Raw genomic sequence first — 22,750 nt, 5'->3', positions numbered from 1 at the left:
GTAGGTTAGATAAATGTGTCTCAGGGATGGTCTGCCATGAGGGCAGGGGACCAGACTCGATGACCTGTCGAGGTCTCTTCCAGTCCTAGTATTTTATGATTCTGTGTCCCCTCTCAGTCTTCTCCTTTCCAAACTTAACAAGCCCAAATCTTTCAGTCTTCCTTGATAGGTCATGTTCTCTAGACCTTTAAACATTCTTGTAGTTCTTCTTGGACTTTCTCCAAATCTTTCTTGAAATGTGCCGCCCAGAACTGTACACAATATTCCAATTGCAGCCTAATCAGTGCAGAGTAGAGCAGAAGAATAACTTCTCGTGTCTTGCTCACAACACTCCTGTTAATGCATCCCAGAATCATGTTTGCTTTTTTTACAACATCATCCATCTGTGTAAGGTAAACCTCATCGCCACGGAATGGGGAGTTCCTCCTCTTTGCAACAGCTAATTTGTCAGATGTCCTAATCTATTCCTGAAATGAAATGCAGGTGGGAATCATAACCTCTTTCCTCAAAAACACCCGCCTTATCTTTCCATTGCACTTTGAAGACGGGCCTTTCTCTGGCTCAAGGTGATTCTCAGTTGTGATTTTGGGCCATTTGCTTAATGCTGTCTCTCTTATGCACTATAGAACTTTGCCCGGGGGGGGGGGGGGGGTCCAGTTAGGCATTTTGCCCCTAATTGTAAGGAAAATGTAGTGCTACCCCCAAATGCTACATTGCCAGCCTCAGAAACCTAAGCTGACTTTGTGGAACTGTGCAAGCCCCCCCCCCCCTCATTTTTCATCTTTCTGACTGCATAGCACCACCTCCTGGGGTCCAGTATCAACACACAGAGAAACTACCAGCGAAAGTGCCAGTGGTGATTTTTTTTTAATCTGGCAGGAGCTCTTCAGCTCACTTCAGACTAGTCAAAAGTCATCAAATAGTACAAATGTTCTGCCATTACTATTTTGAGTCAGTGACCCTGAGAGGGGCACCATGATCTGACCCAATGTCTTTAGGGGAGCTCCCCTTCTACTAAGAGGAAAATGTAAGGAGATGTATATGGCTGTCTAAATGCATGTAATGCTTCATATATAAACTGTGTGCAAGTGTGTGTGTGGGGGGCGGGGAGGAGAGAATAAAATCTTAGGGTATAAAGTTTTTGAACAGATAAGCCTGGGGGAAAGTGGCGTAAAAATCAGGAAAAAGGCTTTTTTCTATTACATAGTATCTGCTTGCCCTGACTCTTCTTCCTCTGTCCTGCCCTGTCCATGAATAGGTGGTTAGGAGGTGCTTCCTGCAAGTCATTTCACTATCTCTGCTGGAGAATCTGAGCTAGGATTAAAAACAGAGGTTGGCTTGAGGGTGAGGAGTAAGGGTGACTGATCTCAGCTGATGGGAAAGTATGACTCTCAAGTGAACTGGCCTATTTCCCAAAAAGAATCCACCTCCGTGGAAAAGAGATTAATAAACTACATCCAGTGGTTACACCAGGCTCAGGACAGCAGTTTACATTGTAGCCACCGGATGAGGAGTTTCAGTATGTTATAAAGTGATTATTTATATCTTCCATTTAAATGACACATTTGTTTCCCTAAAACAGAATGATTGTATAAAGTGCTATTTTTTATGTTTTATTAGGTTCTAAATATAAAGCAGGACAGAAGGGTGTGTATCTGCAGCACTGATTGATTTGTGCCGGATGGGAGGAAGCTAAGAATCTCCCACCGCTTCTCCAAATGATCTGTTCCCTGGACAGGGGCTCCAGAATAGGGGTGGGGCAGAGGGCCCTATTGCTTTTTACCAGTCATAAGGATGGTGACTGGGAGAAGAGAGTGAGTGGGAGTTGGGGTGTTGGGGGGAAGAGGTAGCCTGGTGTGGGTTTTGGGGGAAGAAGCAGTGTGGAGACAGGGTCTTGAGGAAGGAGTGGTGCGAGGGTGGGGGCTCGTGGAGAATAGTTGGTACAAGGACAATGGGTGGGAGGGATATGGAGAAGGAGCAGCTTTGGGGGTAGAGAACAGTTTGGGCCTCTCTGAGGCCCCCCCCCCCCCCACACTTTTAGGATGCCTCCACCATTCCTGCCTCTGGGTCTATATGTATAATAACTTCTCAGTCTCTGAATGAATTTTCCCTGCTGCTTCTACATGTATTGCTTCTAGAGATGCCCGGGGGTGTTGTGTTTTTCTCAGGTTACTAAGTGGGAGCCTGGTTCTGTGTATTACAGTTGAATAGGAACCCCAAGATCTCAAACCCCGACCTGCATGCCGCCAGCTCCACCTGGCAGAAGGGTTATGTACGTGATTTACTAAACAGACAGTTTGCCTTGATCTACTGCTTTAAGACCTTCCTGAGGCTCCCCTTCCAGGAAGTCACAAAAATGTTCCCATTAAAATGACTTCAGCATAGTGTGTGCTTTTAGTAATACCTAACAGTGAGCACATGTACAAGCCTCACTAGGACCACATACGAAGGAATGTTAAGTTTTCTAACCACATAGTGGTTCCTTCGTGAACTCAGACAACTAATGGCTCAGGGCAAACTTTCCTGGCTGGTTCTTTGCATTCGGAGGAGAGAGGCTTTCTTAATTTGAAGGAACATCCTTTATCTCTCACATAGAGGTATCCAGTTCTGCCTGAACATGGTGATGATGGGCCTTTTAGAAATGCAGAACAGAGGCAACTATGGGTGAGTTTTTAAAAATCTAAATTTTAAAAAGGGAAGGCTGAGACAAACTTGATATTTCCATGACAAGCTAACAATTTTTTTCTGATTAAATAAATTAAGCCCAAGATCTCAGCCAAGTCCAATGAAATTCATTGTTAAGACTGACTTCTACTGTAGGACTTTCCTACTTTAGAGTTGGAATCTCAGGGCTTGTAAGGAATAACTTTTGAGGCTTTTCCATATTCCTCTGTGAGGCCTAAATTTTCCCTATTGTTGAATTTCTAGAAATTTCTCTTTAAACGCTTTCTCTTGTAACCATTTTTTAAAATCTTCTGTCAGGACAGGAAGGATGGGTAAAGGTATAGCACAAGAATAGGGAACCTCAGGCCCAGGGGCCGGATGTGAACCCCCGCTTGCCTGGATCCAGTCCCCAAAGCTCATACCCCCACCCAATATTGGAGAACCCACGCTGGCGCTCCAGCCTCTCTGTTGCCCCATCACAGGGCTGGAGCACATAATCTACTAGGCTGGGCCCTTCTAGGCTCTGGTGTGAGAGGGGAATGTGGGGGATGTCAGGGGCAACATCAGTGCAGAGGTTTTTTTTGTGTTTGTGGCCCCCGACTGATTTTTCTATGGATCAGCAGCCCCAACCCAAAAAAGATCCCCCACTCCTGGTGTAGAGGAAATCTTTCCACAGGCTTGCTTTCTAAATTTCCAGTAGTTACTTGGTTCATGGCAGCCTGAGGACAGTCTTTCATATAGTATTTGAATTCAGATTTTTCTGATCCAGTTGGGATCAGAATTAAAAAGAGCAAAAACCCTTAATCTGATTTTTACTACTTTGGAACTCCAGAAAATGTTAAGTATGAGTACAGAGAACATGCAATTCAGTGTGAGCAGAGAGGACTCTATGTGGACTGACTCTGAGTCAAGCTGGCAGAGTATAGAATATTTGTTTTATTAGACCCATTTTTTTAAACCAGTGGGAATGCTAAGAAAGCTTATCTGACAAATCCCAGTCTCCCAGTTTTCCAGATGAGCAGAATGAGTTTAGTGCAGTAGGTTCAGTACTATTGTGGTACAGTCATATTTTGTACTTGCATTGTACATTCCATCTAGGATGTTTTAAAATACTGCATGAACATTAACAGTCCAAGCCTCATGACATTCTCTCTGAGGTAATGTTAGGTATAAGCCACTTTTTTTTTTTGCAAAAGGAGAAATTAAGCATACAAGCATTAAAGAGCTGATCCTGTTCCCACGGATGTGAATGGGTGTTTCATTGCTGATTTCAGTGGGAGCAGACACAGAGCAAGCCAATGCAGATCCAGAAAGAGAACTTTGATCTCCTGACTTCCAGTTATGTGTTCTAATTGGTTCCTTTCTGTGGCCCTGCAACGCGCCCATATCCAGTGTGTCACTTCTAACATTTTCACTGCAGAACTTGCTATGATGTTGATGCTCTAATTTGGTGATGTTCAAATTTAACCCTCCTAGCATCCAACTTAAAGTATTATCAGTTCTGTATTACAGGAAGGGGAACTGAGGCACTGAAAGGTACAGTGCGTTGTCCAAGATGACACAGGGGGGTTCATGGCAAAGCCAGGTACAATTGCCGTGGCTGTCCTTTTTCTCTGTTAGTAAATTAAAGCATTTACTAAAAGTGCCATATTAGGAAAAGTTAATCATACCAAGATGTGCTGGCTACAAAGAGATCTAGAAAAGTGGAAAGCCCATTTTACTGAACAGTGATAATAGCCGTACAAAAGAATGCCAGCCCTGAAAGCTTCATCTGTTAGTTTTTGAGCTATGGGCATGCGGTATCAAGTTAGTGTTGTTTGTGTCTTGATTAATATTGTCTTCCATACCACTAACCTGCCTAATCTATTGGGATGCCAGCATAACATGGTCTGGAACATGTTATAAGAACCAGACTAGAATAGAACAGAGAAATTAGTACTGGTAAATACATAATATCGAGAAATACTGATGTTACATTAGCTACAAATAGGAGTGTCTAATGGTCTTGAATGCCATCTTTATAGAGAATCTGACTCTAGTGTTAGTTACACCAGTCTCTGGTGTTATTTCACACTGTGAGTTAACATGTTATATTCTATCTTCGTTCAAATGATATCTGGTATATGTTACAACTAGGCACATAATATGGTTCTGACTTAATGGCCTGGACTGTACACAGATTTTGTGCCTGTTTAGGGCTTTGTTTTTTTTTTTACCAGTGTAGTTAAACTCGTACAACCTCTAGTGTGAGTATTGTTATATGGGTATAACTGTTTCTCCTTTCTGTATGGGAATGAACTATACCAGTATAACTGTGTCCACATGATGATGAGGTATGGTGAGACTTTAACTACTCGGGTATAGCTAAAGTGATTCAACTTTTGTGTGTAGTAGACAAAGCTTTAACACAGAGACCTTAAGCCATATAGTTCGACCTGAGAAGACTGCGTTAAAGGTATTTACACTGTGGTGAGTGAATAACTGATCTTTTTTTTTTTTTTTGGTTCAGAGTCCAAAAGGAACGTTTAAATAAAGAGAACCCCATTAGTTCATTTCAATCTAGACTTGAATGTCTTGGGTTTACTCACCAATATGAAAACCAATAAAAACTTCATTTTGGGGTTTCTTGGGGTGTTTTCATCTCTTTTTTTAAAATTAGCAACATTTCAAAATGAGATGCCATTTCCAAACAAAAACCTCAAAGTATTTTATTTCAAAATGACTCAGACAAACCATTGAGACTTGTTTTCCCCTTCCCCCACTACTCCTTTTTTGGGTCATAACTATTTGTTGAATTTGGCCCAAATGCATAATTTGGATGCCCTGAAAAATGCCTTTTTCAGCACTTTTACTATCTACTCAAAAAGTTTCACATCATGAATTAACATCATTGTACACAAATGTCGGCACAACCTCACCAGAAAGAAACTTACTTTCTAGAGCTGGAGTTTAATGTTTTGTCGTATGTCATTTGAAAAGGAATTTCTCCTAGACTTTCATTGAAACCTTCTCACATTTCATATGCCCTCAATATCATGAACATTTGGAACCTCTGTTTTGTGTAATACATGAACTCATTAAAAGACTTAAATTAATCATCCTTAGTATAGCTATTCTTCAGTTATATGCCTACACTTTGAGAAATAAAATGACACTGATGGGGGCAACTGGAAAATACTTTGTAGGGTCAATATCCAACTCAAAAAAGTACTCTTAACTAGTTCCTCTTAGTTGGGCAATCTGACCTACATAATGATATTTTTTTTGTTTTCTCTGCAAAAGACTTAGAAGACCTGTCATCGGGAGAATTCCAACTTTTTGCCTATCTATTCCCCCATCACTGACATTCCTATTATAATGATATTAGAGAGAGTTAAAATTCAGGGGGAGGGAGGGAGACCCTGAGCTATTAGCTTCATTCTGCAGTCCCCACTTAACGAGCAAATGTACATCACTGTCAATGGAATGTTTTGCTTTAATAACCACAGTTTGAGCCCACGGGTCTGTAAATGTTGATGGCAATACACCTAATTCCCCATCAACTTTGGTGCTGTGCAGGAAGTCCCAGTAAAGCTCTTTTCTTAGCAGACTCATGGGTTCTGTGACTTTCAGTAAAATGCCTCATTCATGAAATGTTGCTATTAAGATGATAATGAGCTATGCTGTTAGCTTTCTTGAATATTTCCTAATGTGTTTGAAGGATGATACGTCGTCTATCATACAACGTTTTATGCTTTCCCATAAATATTTTACCCCCATGCACACAATCTGTGTGTGGTGAAACGTGAAATTGTCAACATGGGTATTATTTGCTTGTCTGAACAGTAATTTTCAGCTCATGAAGTTGTTTTGAAATTTCTAGTACCAGTTTTTAGTTTTAAAGCATCATTAGACAAGATGTGATGGCTTTAACACCATTTGGAACAATACCCACACAGCATGGCTGACTAATAAAGAAACAAATAAGCTCTCAGCCATACCTGCACAGCTAATCTCCTTGCAGAATGCAGCTGTCATTCTTTGAGGGAAGGCAATGCTTCCCTTGATGTGCCATTCTCATGCTGTGAGCTCACCTTCACTTTGATAGCCTCTTACATCCACTTCTCCCAGACATCATTCTTTATTTATGGCGTGTAGAATAAAGATTCCCAAAGTGAATATCTCCATTTGCCATCAAACTTACTCCTTGCCCTTGGAACACCTTGCGATGCATGTTGCAAGTCACAAACACTTATTGGAACAAACATCAGGTGTTAATTGAGGCCCCAACCCAGCAAAGCAATTTAAACATACAGTTAACTTTCAGGATGTAAGGAGTGTCACTAAAGTTGTGCCATATAGAACATAGAATCATTACAGGTAACAGCTGCAGATGTGATAACGAAGGGGGAAATGATAAAAGTGAAGAGGATAGATCACTGATTCAGAGCAATCTGGATCTCTTGGTAAACGGGGCACAAGCAAGGAAGGATTGCTAAATGTAAACATGTACATTTAGGAACAAGGAATGTAGACCATATTTGCAGCATGGGGGATTCTAGTCTGGGAAGAAGGGATTGAAAATGATTGGGGAGGTTTTGATGGAGAATGAGCTCATTGTGAGCTGACAGTGTAATGCTGTGGCCAAAAGGTTTAATGCCATCCTAGGACACATGAACGGAGGAATATGGAACATGAGGGAATAAGTTATTTTATCTTTGAATTTGGTGCTAATATGAAATTTGCTGGATTTGTGTGTCCAGTGTTGGTGCCCCCAATTCATTCAGGGTGAAGCTAAATTGGAGAGTGGTCAGAGAGGAACCATGAGAATGATGAAAGGATTAAAAAACACACCTTGTAGTGATAGACTCATGGAACTTAATCTATGTAATTACACTAAGAGAAGGTTAAGGTACAACTTGAGCACAATCTAAAAGTAGCTGGATGGGGAGCAAATATTTGACAACAGGCTCTCCAATCTAGCATAGAAAGGTAAATGACTTGCCCAAGGTCACAGAAAAAGTCCGTGGCAGGATAAGAAACTGAACCCAAGTTTCCCTAAGTCCCAGGCAAGTGGATCACCCTTCCTCTCAGATAGTAATGGTGCATATCAAGTGTCAGGTAAGTGGAAGGCCTTTTTCAAGGCACTCAGAAGCAGATGGATATAGTACTTGGAAATCCCTGACACTAAGCCCTGTGCTTAATCCACTAAACCATGTGGCTGTGTCTAGACTGGCAAGTTTTTCCGCAAAATCATCTGCTTTTGCGGAAAAACTTGCCAGCTGTCTACACTGGCCACTTGAATTTCCGCAAAAGCACTGACGATCACATGTAAGATTGTCAGTCCTTTTGCGGAAATACTATGCTGCTCCCATTCGGGCAAAAGTCTTTTTCTGAAAAACTTTTGCACAAAAGGGCCAGTGTAGACAGCAGAGATTGGTTTTCAGCAAAAAAGCCCCAATCACAAAAATGGCGATCAGGGCTTTTTTGCGGAAAAGCTCATCTAGATTGGCCACAGATGCTTTTCCTTGCCAATCTAGACGCACTTTTCCGAAAATGCTTTTAACGGAAAACTTTTCTGTTAAAAGCATTTCTGGAAAATCATGCCAGTGTAGACGTAGCCTGTATGTATGGAGCCCCCTCCCTCAAGTGGTATTATGACCCCAAGTGACAATAACCAATATTCATTTGCCAACATTGAGATACCCGTGATTTCATAGGATCTTTGGAGAAAATTTTAATTTTTTTTCAAAATATTGCTTCCATCTTTCGTAATTACACAGCTCTAGGTCATATGCACCTTCCTGGCAACAGGCTTCAGTGTGGCCAACTCTTATGATTTTATCATGAGTTTTGCAATATTTGCTATTTTTGAGTCCAAGCCACAGCTCTGTGATAACATCAAAATCTCAGCTTTCGTTCAAAGCAGTAAGCTTGTGGCCCTGGTGGTTGAAGACTGGACTTGAAGACAGGACCCAAGTGCATTCTAAAAGTAAACAAAAATCCTATTTTTAAAAGTCTTGTGATTTTTTTTTTTGAATGAATCAGGATTGGCAATAATACAAGCTATAGCTCTTCTTTCCGTTCATTACATTAACGGGAGTTGAGACAGATGAAAAGTTTCTTTGTCTTGACAGCTGCTGTATAACATTGGGTAATACAGCATTACACTGCCAGCTCGCAATGAGCACTTGGGCAGCCACTCAGGAGCGATTCAGATGCCACCCAGCTGATTAGCAGAGTGCCCACAGCCAGCAGCATGTGTTTCTATGGGTGGTGTCCATACCTTGGTGCAGGTCACAACATTTATTCTGCACATGGATTGAAAAAATTAGAGGGAACACTGACAACAACCAGGTCTCCGTTTACTGACTGTGAAGTGAAATGCAGAGATATCTGCCGGAGCTGTACTGTGTGTTACACTGGCCTCTCGGTTCCGTAAAACACAGTTTCTAGTTGGCTTGTCTGAAACGGGTGAGTTTAAAAGGAATCATACTGCCTGCTGGCTTGTTCACAGCAGGAACCAAGAGGCAGGTTGCATACAAGGTTCCTGTTCCTGCAGAGCATGGTAAAGATGTCCATTACTTCTGCCTACAATTTAATTTACCAAGAAGTTATTTCCTGGAGCAAGAAGGCCTATTAACACCTATACCCTCTCATGCAAGCAGGCTTCTTGCCTGCCTCTACTCCCTTCCACCTGTTGTGTCTTTCAGCAGCATGATCTGTAAATGCTCTTTGAGTTGTTTTTACTTGAAACATTTCATGAGCACAGGGGAGAAAAGAGCCACTAGGTGGTACTGTGACTCTACAGTATATATATTATTCATACAACCTCAATAGAATGGATGTTTGCTTTCAATCTGCATCAAAGACAGATGTGGCTGAGCCAATAGAGTGTGTGGTTTAAAGATTTCCTTCTCTAGTCTTTGGCTGATAATCCTTAATCATTTACAAGGGAGTTTCTTTGGACAGAGTATGGTTCAATACTCTAGTTAGTTCTTTCTTAGAGCTAGTTTCTCCTCTTCACTATCATGAATGGAAAGAACTCAACCATAATTGAAGATCCTTAGAGATTTGATGCTTAGTCTGGGGATAAACTCCCCAAAATATGGATGATGTTTGGGAGCAGTATGAGAGGAGCTCCTAGGACCTACTTCTGTACAAATAATTAATAATGATGCCTGTACATATGTTTACATATTAATAGATCATCATCTGTTGATACACAAACAGCATTCTTCATAAGTAATAAATGTTCCATAATGATGTTGTTAAGCACTGGAAATTGCTTGTGTTTTAGCAGCCATCATCAGATGGTTGACTAAATTTATTTACATCTCTGAGCCTGTACAATGGGACTGGGAATCTCATGAGAAAAGACTCTTATGGCTGTATGACTTTTCCCTAAATGATCAGCATGCAGAAATATAAATGGTTTGCAAAGAGGGAAAATAACATAAATTAAAACATGGAATTAGCCATCACCTTCTTGTGCTGGTTTAAAAGCTTATTTCTGATTTAATTTAAATGTTAAGTGAAAGATTTAGGCAGTGCCAATCTTTTCCAAACTGGTTTAACCAACCTTAATACAGTTCCCTTTTTGAGACTATTTCCCCACTAGTGGCACTTGGATGGTGAGGCTATTTATGAGCCCTTGTTTGCAATATATATATATCATTTATACAAATAAATCTCTCCCCCAGTTGTACAGGTTGGATGAGTGTATGTGGCTAGTGCAGCATAACATCCTGAAGTACAGCTGGTCAAAATAACACTGTGGGGAAAGGGAGAAAACCTTATTTGCAAAGAAAGTTCCTACTACTGTGAAATGTAATGTACATAAAAAGTACAACTCTGATTCACCACTGCCTTTCTCCAATTTTATGTTGATGTGTCACCATTCAAATCCATAGCATTAAACTTGTAAAAGTAGAACGACCCCCTTGTTGCATAATTTCTTCTGTCGCTTCTAATTGGGTGTGCCCATTAATTCAAACTAGTGGCTGCAGCTAGATCCTATGGTACAGGATTATAGCCATCCTTTTTGGGGTAACTTATATCCACAGGTACTTGCTAGACACATTTTCACAATGATTTTATTGTATTTACCCCTTTAGAAAGGATGTAAGTAAATATTCCATTCTACATCTGGCTCATTGCAAGTGAAAGAAACAATACTTTTAGTAACACAGACCATGACTGATCCTCTGTATAGACTGGTATAAAAGGGGTGACTGCAGCCAAGGATAGAATACCTTTAGTCCAGAAACTGAAGAGAAATGATCTATGAGGCCCTTTCTTCCCTCCACCCCAGCCTTGGAGACCCTCATGTTGGAGGCATGCCAAAATAGGAAGGACAGGTCCCAGTACTGAGTGCTATGGCCATTCTGGGTTGCTGAGCCAACTACTGACAGCTACATAGAGGCTGCAGTAAACCTTAGCCAGTCCTCAAACCACTGCAGATTGTGCTAAGGGCCATAGCAGTACAGCTGCAGGCTGAATCCAGGTGGCATAAAAGTGATTTAGTCCCATGATTAAGGCGCATAAAACTGTTGCAGTGTTTTAGCATGGTTTACCTCACTGGATAGGAATAGAAATCTGTTATAACCATGACTGCATTGAACAGAGGCAGATCAAGAGAGGAACCTTGGAGAAACAGAAGAGAGAGCCACTGAAAACCTACCACTTTATTTTGTAGATGATGGGGAGAGGCCCTCAACCACAAGGCAGGTAGAAAGATTACAACCTGTGTTCAGTAGCTAGAGAGGGGAGCATAGCTAGTAAATCATCTCTTCCACCACCCTTTCAGAGGGTTTCCAGAGAGTGTAAGAAGTCTACAAAGTATGTCCCAGTAGCTGTTTTCCTTTATAGTGAGGAAGCATCCATGAAACATTGATGATATAGAACTCTATTTAAGTCCTAACTACAGGCAGTCCCCGGGTTACATGGATCCGACTTACATCGGATCCCTACTTACAAACGGGGTGAGGCAACCCCGCACTAGCTGCTTCCCCCCAGCAGACCAGGGAGATGCGAAGCTAGCGCCCCCCCCAGCAGACCAGGGAGAAGCGGAGCAGCTTTTCTCAGCAGACACCTCATCTTGAGAATAAAGGACTGAGGGAAGTGAGGTGTGGGAGAATAAAACTGAGCTCTGGAGAAATGTTTGGCTAGAGTTTCCCCTACAATATGTACCAGTTCCGACTTAAATACAAATTCAACTTAAGAACAAACCTACAGTCCCTATCTTGTACGTAACCCAGGGACTGCCTGTACTTTAGATTGCAGAACCAGCTACATGATGGTAGAACCCTACCTTAGGGAGAGGTTATTCTCCTACAAAAAGAGAAATCCAAGAGCTATGGTAAGAACAGTGTGAAGTGAACATGACACTACTGGAACAGACTTTGACAGGATTAAACAAGAAATGAAATTGACCCAGCCTTAGAACAGAAAGTGTTATACCAGATTGAGGGGTGAAGGGAAACGCCCAGGCACCTTTAAGCATGGAATTTTAGAGATGAAATGGTTGCATGTGATAAGATTTTATGCTAAGGCCATTGGGGGAGATTTTCAAAGCCCAACTGCCAATTGTGCCTTTGAAAATCTCCCTTGTTGTGTAAATTCACCATGGAATGAGAGTCTGGAAACTAAACATAAACCATGGTGTCTATAAATCTCTGTCACGCCCTTATTTCAGCATCTTTCTATGGGTAGAAGTGCCTCCTTTTTGGGAGGCTTGGTTTGGAGTAATTGTTCTTTTCCGGTGCTTAGTAACTGTGGCAAAACTTCCACAAATGTTTTACATTTCCTGAAAAGGAACTATAATATTGGGTAATAGGATTATAAAATGCAAAGACTCTTCGCTAAATGTAGAATGCTTCTCAGAAGCTGGGGCAGGGAACACTAATTTTGGTGCAAGACAGTTTGCAGTGATCATTCTTTGGAATGTGTGTAATGACAATTCTTGAACAGATAGAAGTGAAGACACACAAGCCTTACCCTAAGAACTGAAGTGTTTTGTATCCCACATTTCAGTAGTAGTTGAGGTGAATTCAGTGAACCTCAGAAATAGGCCTCCAAGGGGCTATTTTGGAGGTTTGGGATTTCCAGAAAGCCACGCCTTATTTCTTCTGGAAATGTGCTCTAAGGAATGTCTGCACTAATTATTTAGAAATAACTAAATTCAAATTAACTCTTGAAATAACAAAATCGAAATAGCTTGTCCCCACTACGGAGAAACCTCAAATTAGTCCGAGGCAGGCTCCATTAAAGTGAACGCACTACCTCAACTTAGAGCCTCAGGAAGCACTGGGGAGTAATTACTTCAAATTTCTCTGGGAAGCAGTTACTTTGAAATAGCAGCAGTGGAGTGTCCACACTATCGCTATTTTGAAATCAGCTTATTCCTGGAGGAAAGCAGAAGTACAGATTTTGAAATAACCAGCCCCTTATTTCAAAAGAATGGGCTTGGTGATGTGGATGCTCCTCTTATTTCAAAATAAGGGGGGTTATTTTAAAATAACTTTCTAGTGTAGCACAGGGCTTCAATGAAGACCAGGAGAATGTCAGAGTTCCTACAGTGGAGTTTAGACTGTATTTTTACTAGACAAAACACAGCTGAGATTTGTAGATGTCAGAACTGGGACTTTTTTCTTGGGCCTAAGCAGAGAACTCTGGAAGGTCTCCAAACTTTTATAACTGTTGTGTGTGTGGGAGAGTTGGGGGGGGGGGGGAGGTGTTTTGTTTTTTAAGGAGGAGGAGTACAAGATGTCTCAAAGAGTTTGGCATGAAATTCACTGAAAACAGTCCAGACTGATAAAAATCTTCAGAACCTCTCTGGAAAGTTTTGCCATTATTATTATTAATAATAAAACTACCTGAGATGCAATGTTTTTCTGAGAATGGGATTCAGTCTGCTAATCCTTACCTTCAGAATAAAGATTGTTTCCAAGGGGAAGGAATGTAGCTTTTTCATTTAGAAGGAATCTGCAATGTTGAATATTTATACTTTAGAGGAGAAAGGGGTTCCATACCCTTCCCTAGCTGCTCATATAGTTATTTCCATCCAAAGTCACTACATTTGAAAGGAAATCAAATAAGCACAATGTCCTTTGGACTGCTTGCAACAATGTTGACATAAAAGCATTGAGAAGACATAACTCAACATGAAATTTTGAGGAGTGATCATTATCTTGCTTGACTATATATTAGGAAAAAACTTCAGCAATAAGATTTTTGATGGTGAACCAAACTGGGAAATGAACTTTATGTACGTATTGTTAGAAATGGTATTTCATGTCACTGAGAGAATAGTTGGGTAAAATTTTTCACTTCAAATGTGACACTAAAATGTTTCACTAATTCAGCCAAATGGTTTTGGTTAAAAAACAAAAAACAAAAACAAAACCTTAAACCTCCCCTCCCCCTTAAAATTGAAATACATGGTTAAGTATTTTTCAAAACAAAATATGTTGATTTTTTGGGGGGGAGGAGGGAGATGAAAATGACTTCAAAATATCCTTAATTTTGAAAAAAATAAAAATGGGTAAAACAATGATTGAAATTGAAACAAAACACTTTGTTAATGATCAGATGAAAAAATCAGTTTAGCCCCACTGATTTTTTTTTAACTTTTCCAGTTTCCAAAAATTTAGAGAGAATAATTTTTCATTTGATCCGAATATTTTAAATTTTTTTTTACAGAATTGCCAACAAACCAAAAAGTACCTTTATTCTGTCTTTCTCTGTAGTGTGATTTGATCATATGATGTTTCCAGAAATCATATGCTTCGTAAATGCAAATGAAACAAAGCAAAACAAGCATACTACACAGAAAGATCCGAGAGAGAGAGAAGAAAATAGCCTCTGTCCTATGAACTAAGGTACTAAATGTCTGCAAACGACCTAAAAAAGAGGAAGCAAACAGGCAGAGTAACAAGGTATTAGAAATATCTAGTATCAAGTGGCTTTGGTGCAATAATGTATTCAGATGTAGGAATTTAGCAGGTGGCTAGATAGGCAAGGTTGATATATATCCTCAGAAGTAAAACTGACAGTTTTGTGTCTTAGACTGCATAGAACTTATAGCAGGGGCCAAGAGCCTGATCCTGCAAATATTTTCAGAAATACTTAACTTCAGGTATATGCTTACTTCCACTGAGGTCATTGAGGGTACTGGCCTACTTTCATACTCAGGGGCAGATGAGAGTTTTGCAGGGCCCAGGACGCAGGTCCTATTGAAGCACGGGGCTCAGGGCAGCACAATTTCACGCATGCGCCATGGCCACAGCTGACAGGTAGTAGCGCATGTGCGGGGCCTATTGAAGCATGGGGCCCGGGGCAGTTGCCCTGCTCACCCTGCCCTATATCCGCTGCTGTTCATACTTAATGTTAAGCATGTGTACAAGTTTTTTGCTGGATCATAGCCCAGTGATGTTTGTATAATGTTAATGATTTGTGTGAGTTTTTCCAGTGACTTCTTGATTTCTTCTTTCCATTATCATTTCATGTGATTATGTACAGTTTTTGCTTCCTTATTGCATAGAATCACTTTTTAGATATTATATGTGAAAATGTTCATTCTTTTGGGCTGAGAACCCTAGGGGAAAAAATGCTAATTTCCTCTTCCTTCAACTTTTTCATCCCTAAGCATCCCTAAAAAAGAGATGCAATGAATATGAAAAAGAATAAAAGATAATTACAAGACAATTGTATCCTTGCTTTCGATACCTGCATGTTACAGCCACTTGTATGTGAGTTAAACAGATAACAAAGGGATGCAAACCAACATAATGCAAGCAAGCATGACATTCCAAGGCTCTGGGTCTAAATTCCTTGCATTAAAACTAATCTATTGCCCACCAGATTCTCTGGGTGAGATTTTCAGTGCCGACTAGAAGGTCTGAAAGTTCAATTTGCATTAAAATTCATGTGCACAGCAGTATGCAAATCCCATAGGTGGCTGTAAAAGCCTGTAGCTTTTAATATTATAAAAGTTCATGAATTTTATATATGAACCATGGACTTTCACTTTGTTTATTTTGTGCTTCTGATTTGTTAATTATATCAGCAAAGGGTGATTTATTGCTAAAGCATATATATGCAATATAAAGCAATTCTCAGATATATGGGCTCAGAACTAAAGTGATCAATTTCTGCCAACATCAACCTTTACAATGGTTTCATTCCAACTTGTTCTGATAAAATTTCTTCCTCTTCCTTTCTGATATTTTTGGGGGATGATGTATTTTCAAAAAGCTCTAAGGAAATGAGATTCCCAATTTCCCTTGAAATTCTACAGGAGCTGAGCACCTAACTTTTACCATTTCCTTTGAAAAATCTCAACATTGATAGATGAAAAAAGCTGAATAACCAGGCCTTCTTCTGACTACAGAGCAATCCATGTTTGAAAACTGGGTTACATTTGAGATTCAGGATACCTTTAGAAAAGGCTGATCAATGAAGGCAGGACAAGAAGAAATCAGCAAATCTGCAGCAAGAAAGTCTTAGTTTAGATATTAGGTAAAACTTTCTAACGGTGAGTGAAGTTAATTTCTCCCCTGTGCCCTACATGTGGCTTCTCCCTGGAGCTTTGCTCTCCCTCAGCCTCATGGCTGGTGCAGCTTCTACTGGGATTTGGGGGCTTCCCTAGAGGTACAGTGGCTTCTCAGGCTGTCTCCTCTCTGCCTCCAGTCTGGCAGGAAGGTGCCCCAGTCTTGACTAGCAGCCAACTGCTGGCCCAGAGGAGCTCAAGGAAAGGGGCAGGAAGAAATGCTGCTGTGCTGGGCATGAGAGAACAACCAAGGGAAGGGGCCAGAGAGGAACCAGGAGCAGAGGTGACAGAGTCATACTCTAGGTATACAAGTACACACAGCTGCATAGGGGTACCTGAAAATTTGGTGTCCCAGATTTTCTGATGCTCGACAGTTGTGTGTTTTGCATATGCCTAGGGATGGCCTTTGTGGTGCAACCTCAGATCATCTGAACTGCTCTCATCCTGGCATGCATCTGGCATGCATGTGTCATTATATTTGTTAAACTTGTTATTCAAGCCAATAGTTTTCCATTTAACAAACGTAAACATCTATTGGAGCCCTCTACTTGCTGTACAATACATCAGTACAGGAGAGATGCAGTGGTGGATCGTTTCCATCTAATTTCATTTCATGTAATCATTTCCAACTAACCCCATGGGCTACCACATGAGATTGAATGGAAAAGCTCTTGTGTGCTCTAGAGCTGTATGAACAGCAGACTGGAGAATGAGGAGATCTGGCAAATCATAGCATTTGTACAAAACACAGCAAGTGCATATTCATAGAGAGCTCTTATCGTAAGCATTTATATAAATTTGGAATATGTGATTAGTTAGCAAGTGCTAGGAAAGGAAAGTAGATCATAGCATCCGATATTCGGGATAATTGTGTATTAACTGGTTAAAAGACAGGAAACAAAGGGTAGGAATAAATGGTAAATTTTCAGATTGGAGAGGGGTAACTAGTGGTGTCCCCCAAGGGTCAGTCCTGGGACCAATCCTTTTCAACTTATTCATAAATGATCTGGAGAAAGGGGTAAGCAGTGAGGTAGTAAAGTTTGCAGATGATACAAAACTGTTTAGGATAGTCAAGACAGAAGCAGACTGTGAGGGACTCCAAGAAGATCTCACCAAACTCAGTGATTGGGCAGCAAAATGGCAAATGAAATTTAATGTGGATAAGTGTAAGTAATGCACATTGGGAAAAATAACCCCAACTATACGTACAGTATGATGGGGGCTAATTTGGCTATGACAAATCAGGAAAGGGATCTTGGAGTTATCGTAGACAGTTCTCTGAAAACTTCCACGCAGTGTGCAGCGGCGGTCAAAAAGGCAAATAGGATGCTAGGAATTATTAGGAAAGGGATAGAAAATAAGACACAGAATATCTTACTGCCCCTGTATAAAACTATGGTACGCCCACATCTGGAATACTGTGTACAGATGTGGTCTCCTCACCTCAAAAAAGATATTTTGGCCTTGGAAAGGGTTCAGAAAAGGGCAACTAAAATGATTAGGGGTTTGGAACGGGTCCCATAGGAGAGGTTAAAGCGACTGGGACTTTTCAGTTTAGAAAAAAGGAGACTGAGGGGGGATATGATAGAGGTCTATAAAATCATGAGTGGTGTGGAGAGGGCCGATAAAGAAAAGTTATTTATTAGTTCCCTAAATAGAAGAACTAGAGGTCACCAAATGAAATTAATGGGTAGCAGGTTTAAAACTAATAAAAGAAAGTTCTTCTTCACACAGCGTGTAATCAACCTGTGGAACTCCTTGCCAGAGGAGGCTTTGAAGGCTAGGACTATAATAGAGTTTAAAGAGAAGCTAGATAATTTCATGGAGGTTAGGTCCATAAAAGGCTATTAGCCAGGGGATAAAATGGTGTCCTTGGCCTCTGTTTGTCAGAGGCTGGAAAGGGATGGCAGGAGACAAATCGCTTGATCATTGTCTTCAGTCAACCCTCTCTGGGGTACCTGGTGCTGGCCACTGTCGGTAGACAGGATACTGGGCTAGAAGGACCTTTGGTCTGACCCAGTACGGCCGTTCTTATTAACAGGCTTGGGGCTTAGCTCAGAGAATCATGTGAAAGACCAGGTCAATATTCTGTGGCAGCAGGGCATAGGAGAGAGGGCACTAAATGGGGGACTTGGAGACTTAAGATCTGATTTCCAGACAGCTCCTGTCCTGCTGTGTGATGTTAAGCATATCACTTCATACTCTGGGCCTCTATTGCCCCTTCCACCTGCTTGTTTGCCTTGGATATTTAGGCTGGAAGCTCTTTGGGGCAGGAACTGTGTCTCATGTTTGTACAGCTCCCAGCATAATGGGGTCTCCAGGTACAACTGTCAGACAAATAGAATGATATTCTGAGCATTCAGACATTTCACCTTCGACCTGTCAACCTTCTTTCTTTCTTCTTCTGTGTGCTTAAAGACAGGAGATGAGTTGGTTTTACATTATTACAGGCTTTCTTCTGCTAACTCTAGGCCATAGACAATATAAATACAAGATAAAATGAGAGAAGAGTGCACAGTATCAAAGAAAAGCTAAGGAAATAACATGGGATCTCCAGGTTCAGTTGCAACTTGTAGAAGAAGGTGTTTGCCTCAGGGTGACGAGGAAGTGCTTAGCAAATTAGCCCAGTTCAAACTTGGCATAGCTTCATTGACATTAGTGGAATTATACCCGGGATGAATTTGGGCCATTGTGCTTTTTGAATTGAAAAAGATACTGAGAACCACGTGCATCATGAGTGGTTGGGGCATAAAATACATTAACTCACACCAGTGTTTCTTTTCTCCAGCCCCAGTAGTTATCAGCTTTGCAAGCCTGATTTTCATTGACACTAGGTGTGTGTCTACATTGAAGTCATAGCATGTGACTGAATCTGATGTGAACATATCTGATATATCTTTATTCTACTCATTTTAGTTACCAGTAACAGTGAAATTGTGGCTACAAGGGTTAGCTGCTCGAATAATTATGCAAGGTATAATTAGTACAAATGTCACTTTTTAAAAATTGGATATTTTTGCAAAACAGTTCATTTTCAAAACAGGCTATCTTTATCCACAAGATCATTTTGTGTTGAAAAATTTTAACCAGCTCTATGTAAAACCATTATCCCCTCATAACTGGGGAAACTGAGGTAAAGAGCATTTTCTGTGACTTAAGGCTTATCTACACATATAGCACCAGAGTGGCACAGCTGCACTGCTGTAGCATCACTGCCATAGCACTTAGTGAAGATGTTACCTATGCCAACAGGAGAGCCTCTTCCGTCAGTGTAGGTACTCCCCCTCCTCAAAAGGTGGTGGCTATGTTGATGCGAGAAGCCCTTCCGTCAACATAACACTGTTTACAGCCCCCACACTGAACACTGGGAACCATGGCCAATGGGAGTTGCAGGGGCGCTGCCCATACACAGTGGCATGTGGAGACACCCCACCCTCCAGACTCCCTTGCCTAGGAGCCGCTGCTAGAGGGGCATAACAGTCATTTTAGGGAGGTGCTTGCAGTTAGCACTGACCTTCTGACCCCCTCTTGCATCCCAACCCCTCAGCCTAGAGCCCACAGTCAAACTTCCTCCCAGAGCCTGCACCCCATACTCCCCCATACCCCAACCCTCTGCCCTACCCTGGTGAAAGCGAGTGAGGTTGGGGGAGAGAGCGCAACGGAGAGATGGAGGATGGAATGAGTGTGGTGCAAGGCCTCAAAGAAGGGGTGAGACAGGAGTGTGGTGTCAGGGAAGGGACAGGACAAGGATCTCTAGGTTGGCCCAATTAAACAGTTGGCAACTCGCCACATGGTCATGTGGAAGCCCTGGCTGTGCTGGCCTCGTTCAGGGCATCAGCTGCGCAGCTGGCAGCTAGCTGCACACCGGCCAGAGAAGTCACAGCACCACCCAGTCGTTAGGGCTGACCACATCTGTGCAGGCATGGCTGGTGCATGTGTGAGGTGGCTTATTGACTGTTCTGCCCTGGGCCCCAGAATTGCTGTCAGCAGGCCTGGTTAGGCCTGAATAACTGCATTGCTGAGAGATGTAGATTTTCTGCATCCCTGAGTGACATAGTTATACCGACATGTCTGTAGTATAGCCCAAGTTTTGCTGAGCATCACACAGCAAATGGTGATGAAGCTGGAAAGAAACCCCGTGACTCCTGACTTTCAGACTCCTAATTCATTTATTGATGAAGCTATGATGCTGACACATAGCAAAACAACAACAGAAACTAGACCTCCAGTGTGTCGTATGCCACTGGTCCCCAATGACTGCACAATTATCATGAGACTTTGTACTCACTCCATTTTACAATGCGGTGCTGTGTTACAAATTATGTGGTTTTTTTACTGTGGGTCACCACTGTATCTGTAGAAATGTGTGTGTGTTGAATAATTCAATTAAAAATTGTACTTTGTTCCTGAGTGGTTTCCTTTATTTCCCTTTTTCTCTTTCAATTTTATTTCAACATCCATGAACATCTATTTAAAAAACCACATAGTGAAAAAGAAAGTGAACTATTTGGGACAAGTTTCTCCTTTTCTGATTGAAATGAAAATTTGAAATTTTCTTTTCCTAAGCGTAATCTAAAAGCAGTTACATATGCTAAAGTTCTCTCTGTTTTTCCTAGTGATTCCCCCTCATGATTTTTATTTGTTCCAATTTTTAGGGACCCAGAAGGCTTGTGTTTGTTCTCTGTATCTCATTAGCATATGTGGGCCTGGAATCTGTGGGAGTTCTCTGTGACATACAGTGTTTTTTTTTTCTAATGATGTCAGCCTTCTGAAAGTGTTTTTAAAGCTCACTTTGAAACGTGGCATGTACTGAAGGAGATGAATGTTGGCTATGACTACCCCTTTATAGATCTATGATCAATTACATACATTACATGTACTCCGTTTCACCCAGCATGGTCCTTGTATACTATTACTTTCATTTGTTGGTTCTCTCCACTAGGGTACGTGGTAATGCAGATTTTTCATGGAACGGAAACAAATCAAAACAAATTCAATTTAGCCTGCTGCTATGGAGTCCACAGGATTATGTCTTCAAACTCATTCAACTTATTCTAATTCTTCTAATTTTCCTTAAGAATCCTTGACACGGCTGTGTGATTTTGTTTTCTCCAGCAAATTGCCCATCACATTTTAATTTTCTTCCAGAGCACCGGTTTGTCTCTGTAAACCTTTGTCAGAGTGATTAGCCTGGTGAGAGGAAAAAATGATAAGTCTGTTCAGTTTCTATAATTCTGTGCTGTTCTGGGAAATGACAGTTAGATAGTCGGCTGGTTTTATCTGTTTTGTGACATTGTCTTTATCTGCAAGCACCACAGTTTGTTCTTTAAAAAAGAAAACAAAGGAAACAAAGCATCTAGCTGAATCTAAAATATTATGACCAATGGTCTCTGGCTCCATCTGGGCTGGGCTTTGAGTAGAAGTGAAAGGGAGCTAATGGAGGATAGAGCCATCTCTTATGCACACCCCACCCCAATTTTGTGTTTCTGCAATGCTGAGGCTGTCCAGAAGCCAGTCGAGCCTCTGGTATAAATTAGAGTAGCCTCAAGATTGCTGTGTCTTACACTTGGTTACCAATGGCCTCCTCAGAGATTGCATTGACAACTGGGGATCACTGAATGTCCTGGCAATAGTGGTCGCCACCTATATATACTAATGTGGTTTCCCTTTAAAAATATGCTCAGTCCTGTAACTTTCAGACAGCTAGCTGTATGTAAGTGGTCACTCTATCTATTCCTTTCTTTCCTGATCCTGGTGGTTTTCAAGAGGAGACGGGTGGCAACTGACAGAGAGCAGCTTCCCATTTTCACATGCTCACATTAGCCCATGCTGGTGACTCCTCATTTGGCTTCTCTGCTCTTTCTCCTCGCCTTTAGACTCCAGAGCTTGGGCTGGGAGCCACTGAGTGACCCCTGGCCAGTGCTGACATCATGCGAGGAAAGCTGGTGGCATGGAGAACCCTGGCATCTCCAGCTTCCTGTTGGCTTTTCCTGCTCAGCTGACAAAAGGAATGCCACGATAGGATCAAGATGTGGCTCTCAAATGGGCCAAGCAACTCTACCTAGCCTTCACCACTTAAAACAACACCATTACCACAAAGACGGCCCACAGCTTAGAAAAGATCAGTTGAGATATCCTCAAAAAATGAGGAGTAACGTCAGTTCAAACCAAGGGGTTTGGTTTGAACTAACGCATCCTGGCGCGCACTTTCAGTTTTGAAACAGCTGTTGAGTGGAGTAACGCGCCGATGAGATCATGCTAATGAAGCGTGGGATATTTAAATCCCCACTTCATTGATTATTTCAAATGCCTACATTTGCATCCCTAGTTCGAACTAGGGTGCAAGTGTAGACATACTCTTAGTCTATAAGGTGCCACAGGACTCCTCATCACTTTTGCAGATTCAGACTAACTCTCTGATAATTGACACAAACCTCCTGACATTCTGCTCGATGAGCAGAGCACATTCCTTGAACTTTGCTATCTCTACACACACACACACACACACACATGTGCGCGTGCGCACGCAGGACAAACATTGCACTGGGGAGAAGA

Source organism: Pelodiscus sinensis, chromosome 3 (genome assembly GCF_052426305.1).
Source record: "Pelodiscus sinensis isolate ZL-2025 chromosome 3, ASM5242630v1, whole genome shotgun sequence".
NCBI classification, from domain to species: Eukaryota; Metazoa; Chordata; order Testudines; family Trionychidae; genus Pelodiscus; species Pelodiscus sinensis.
This window is presented reverse-complemented; position numbering follows the sequence as displayed.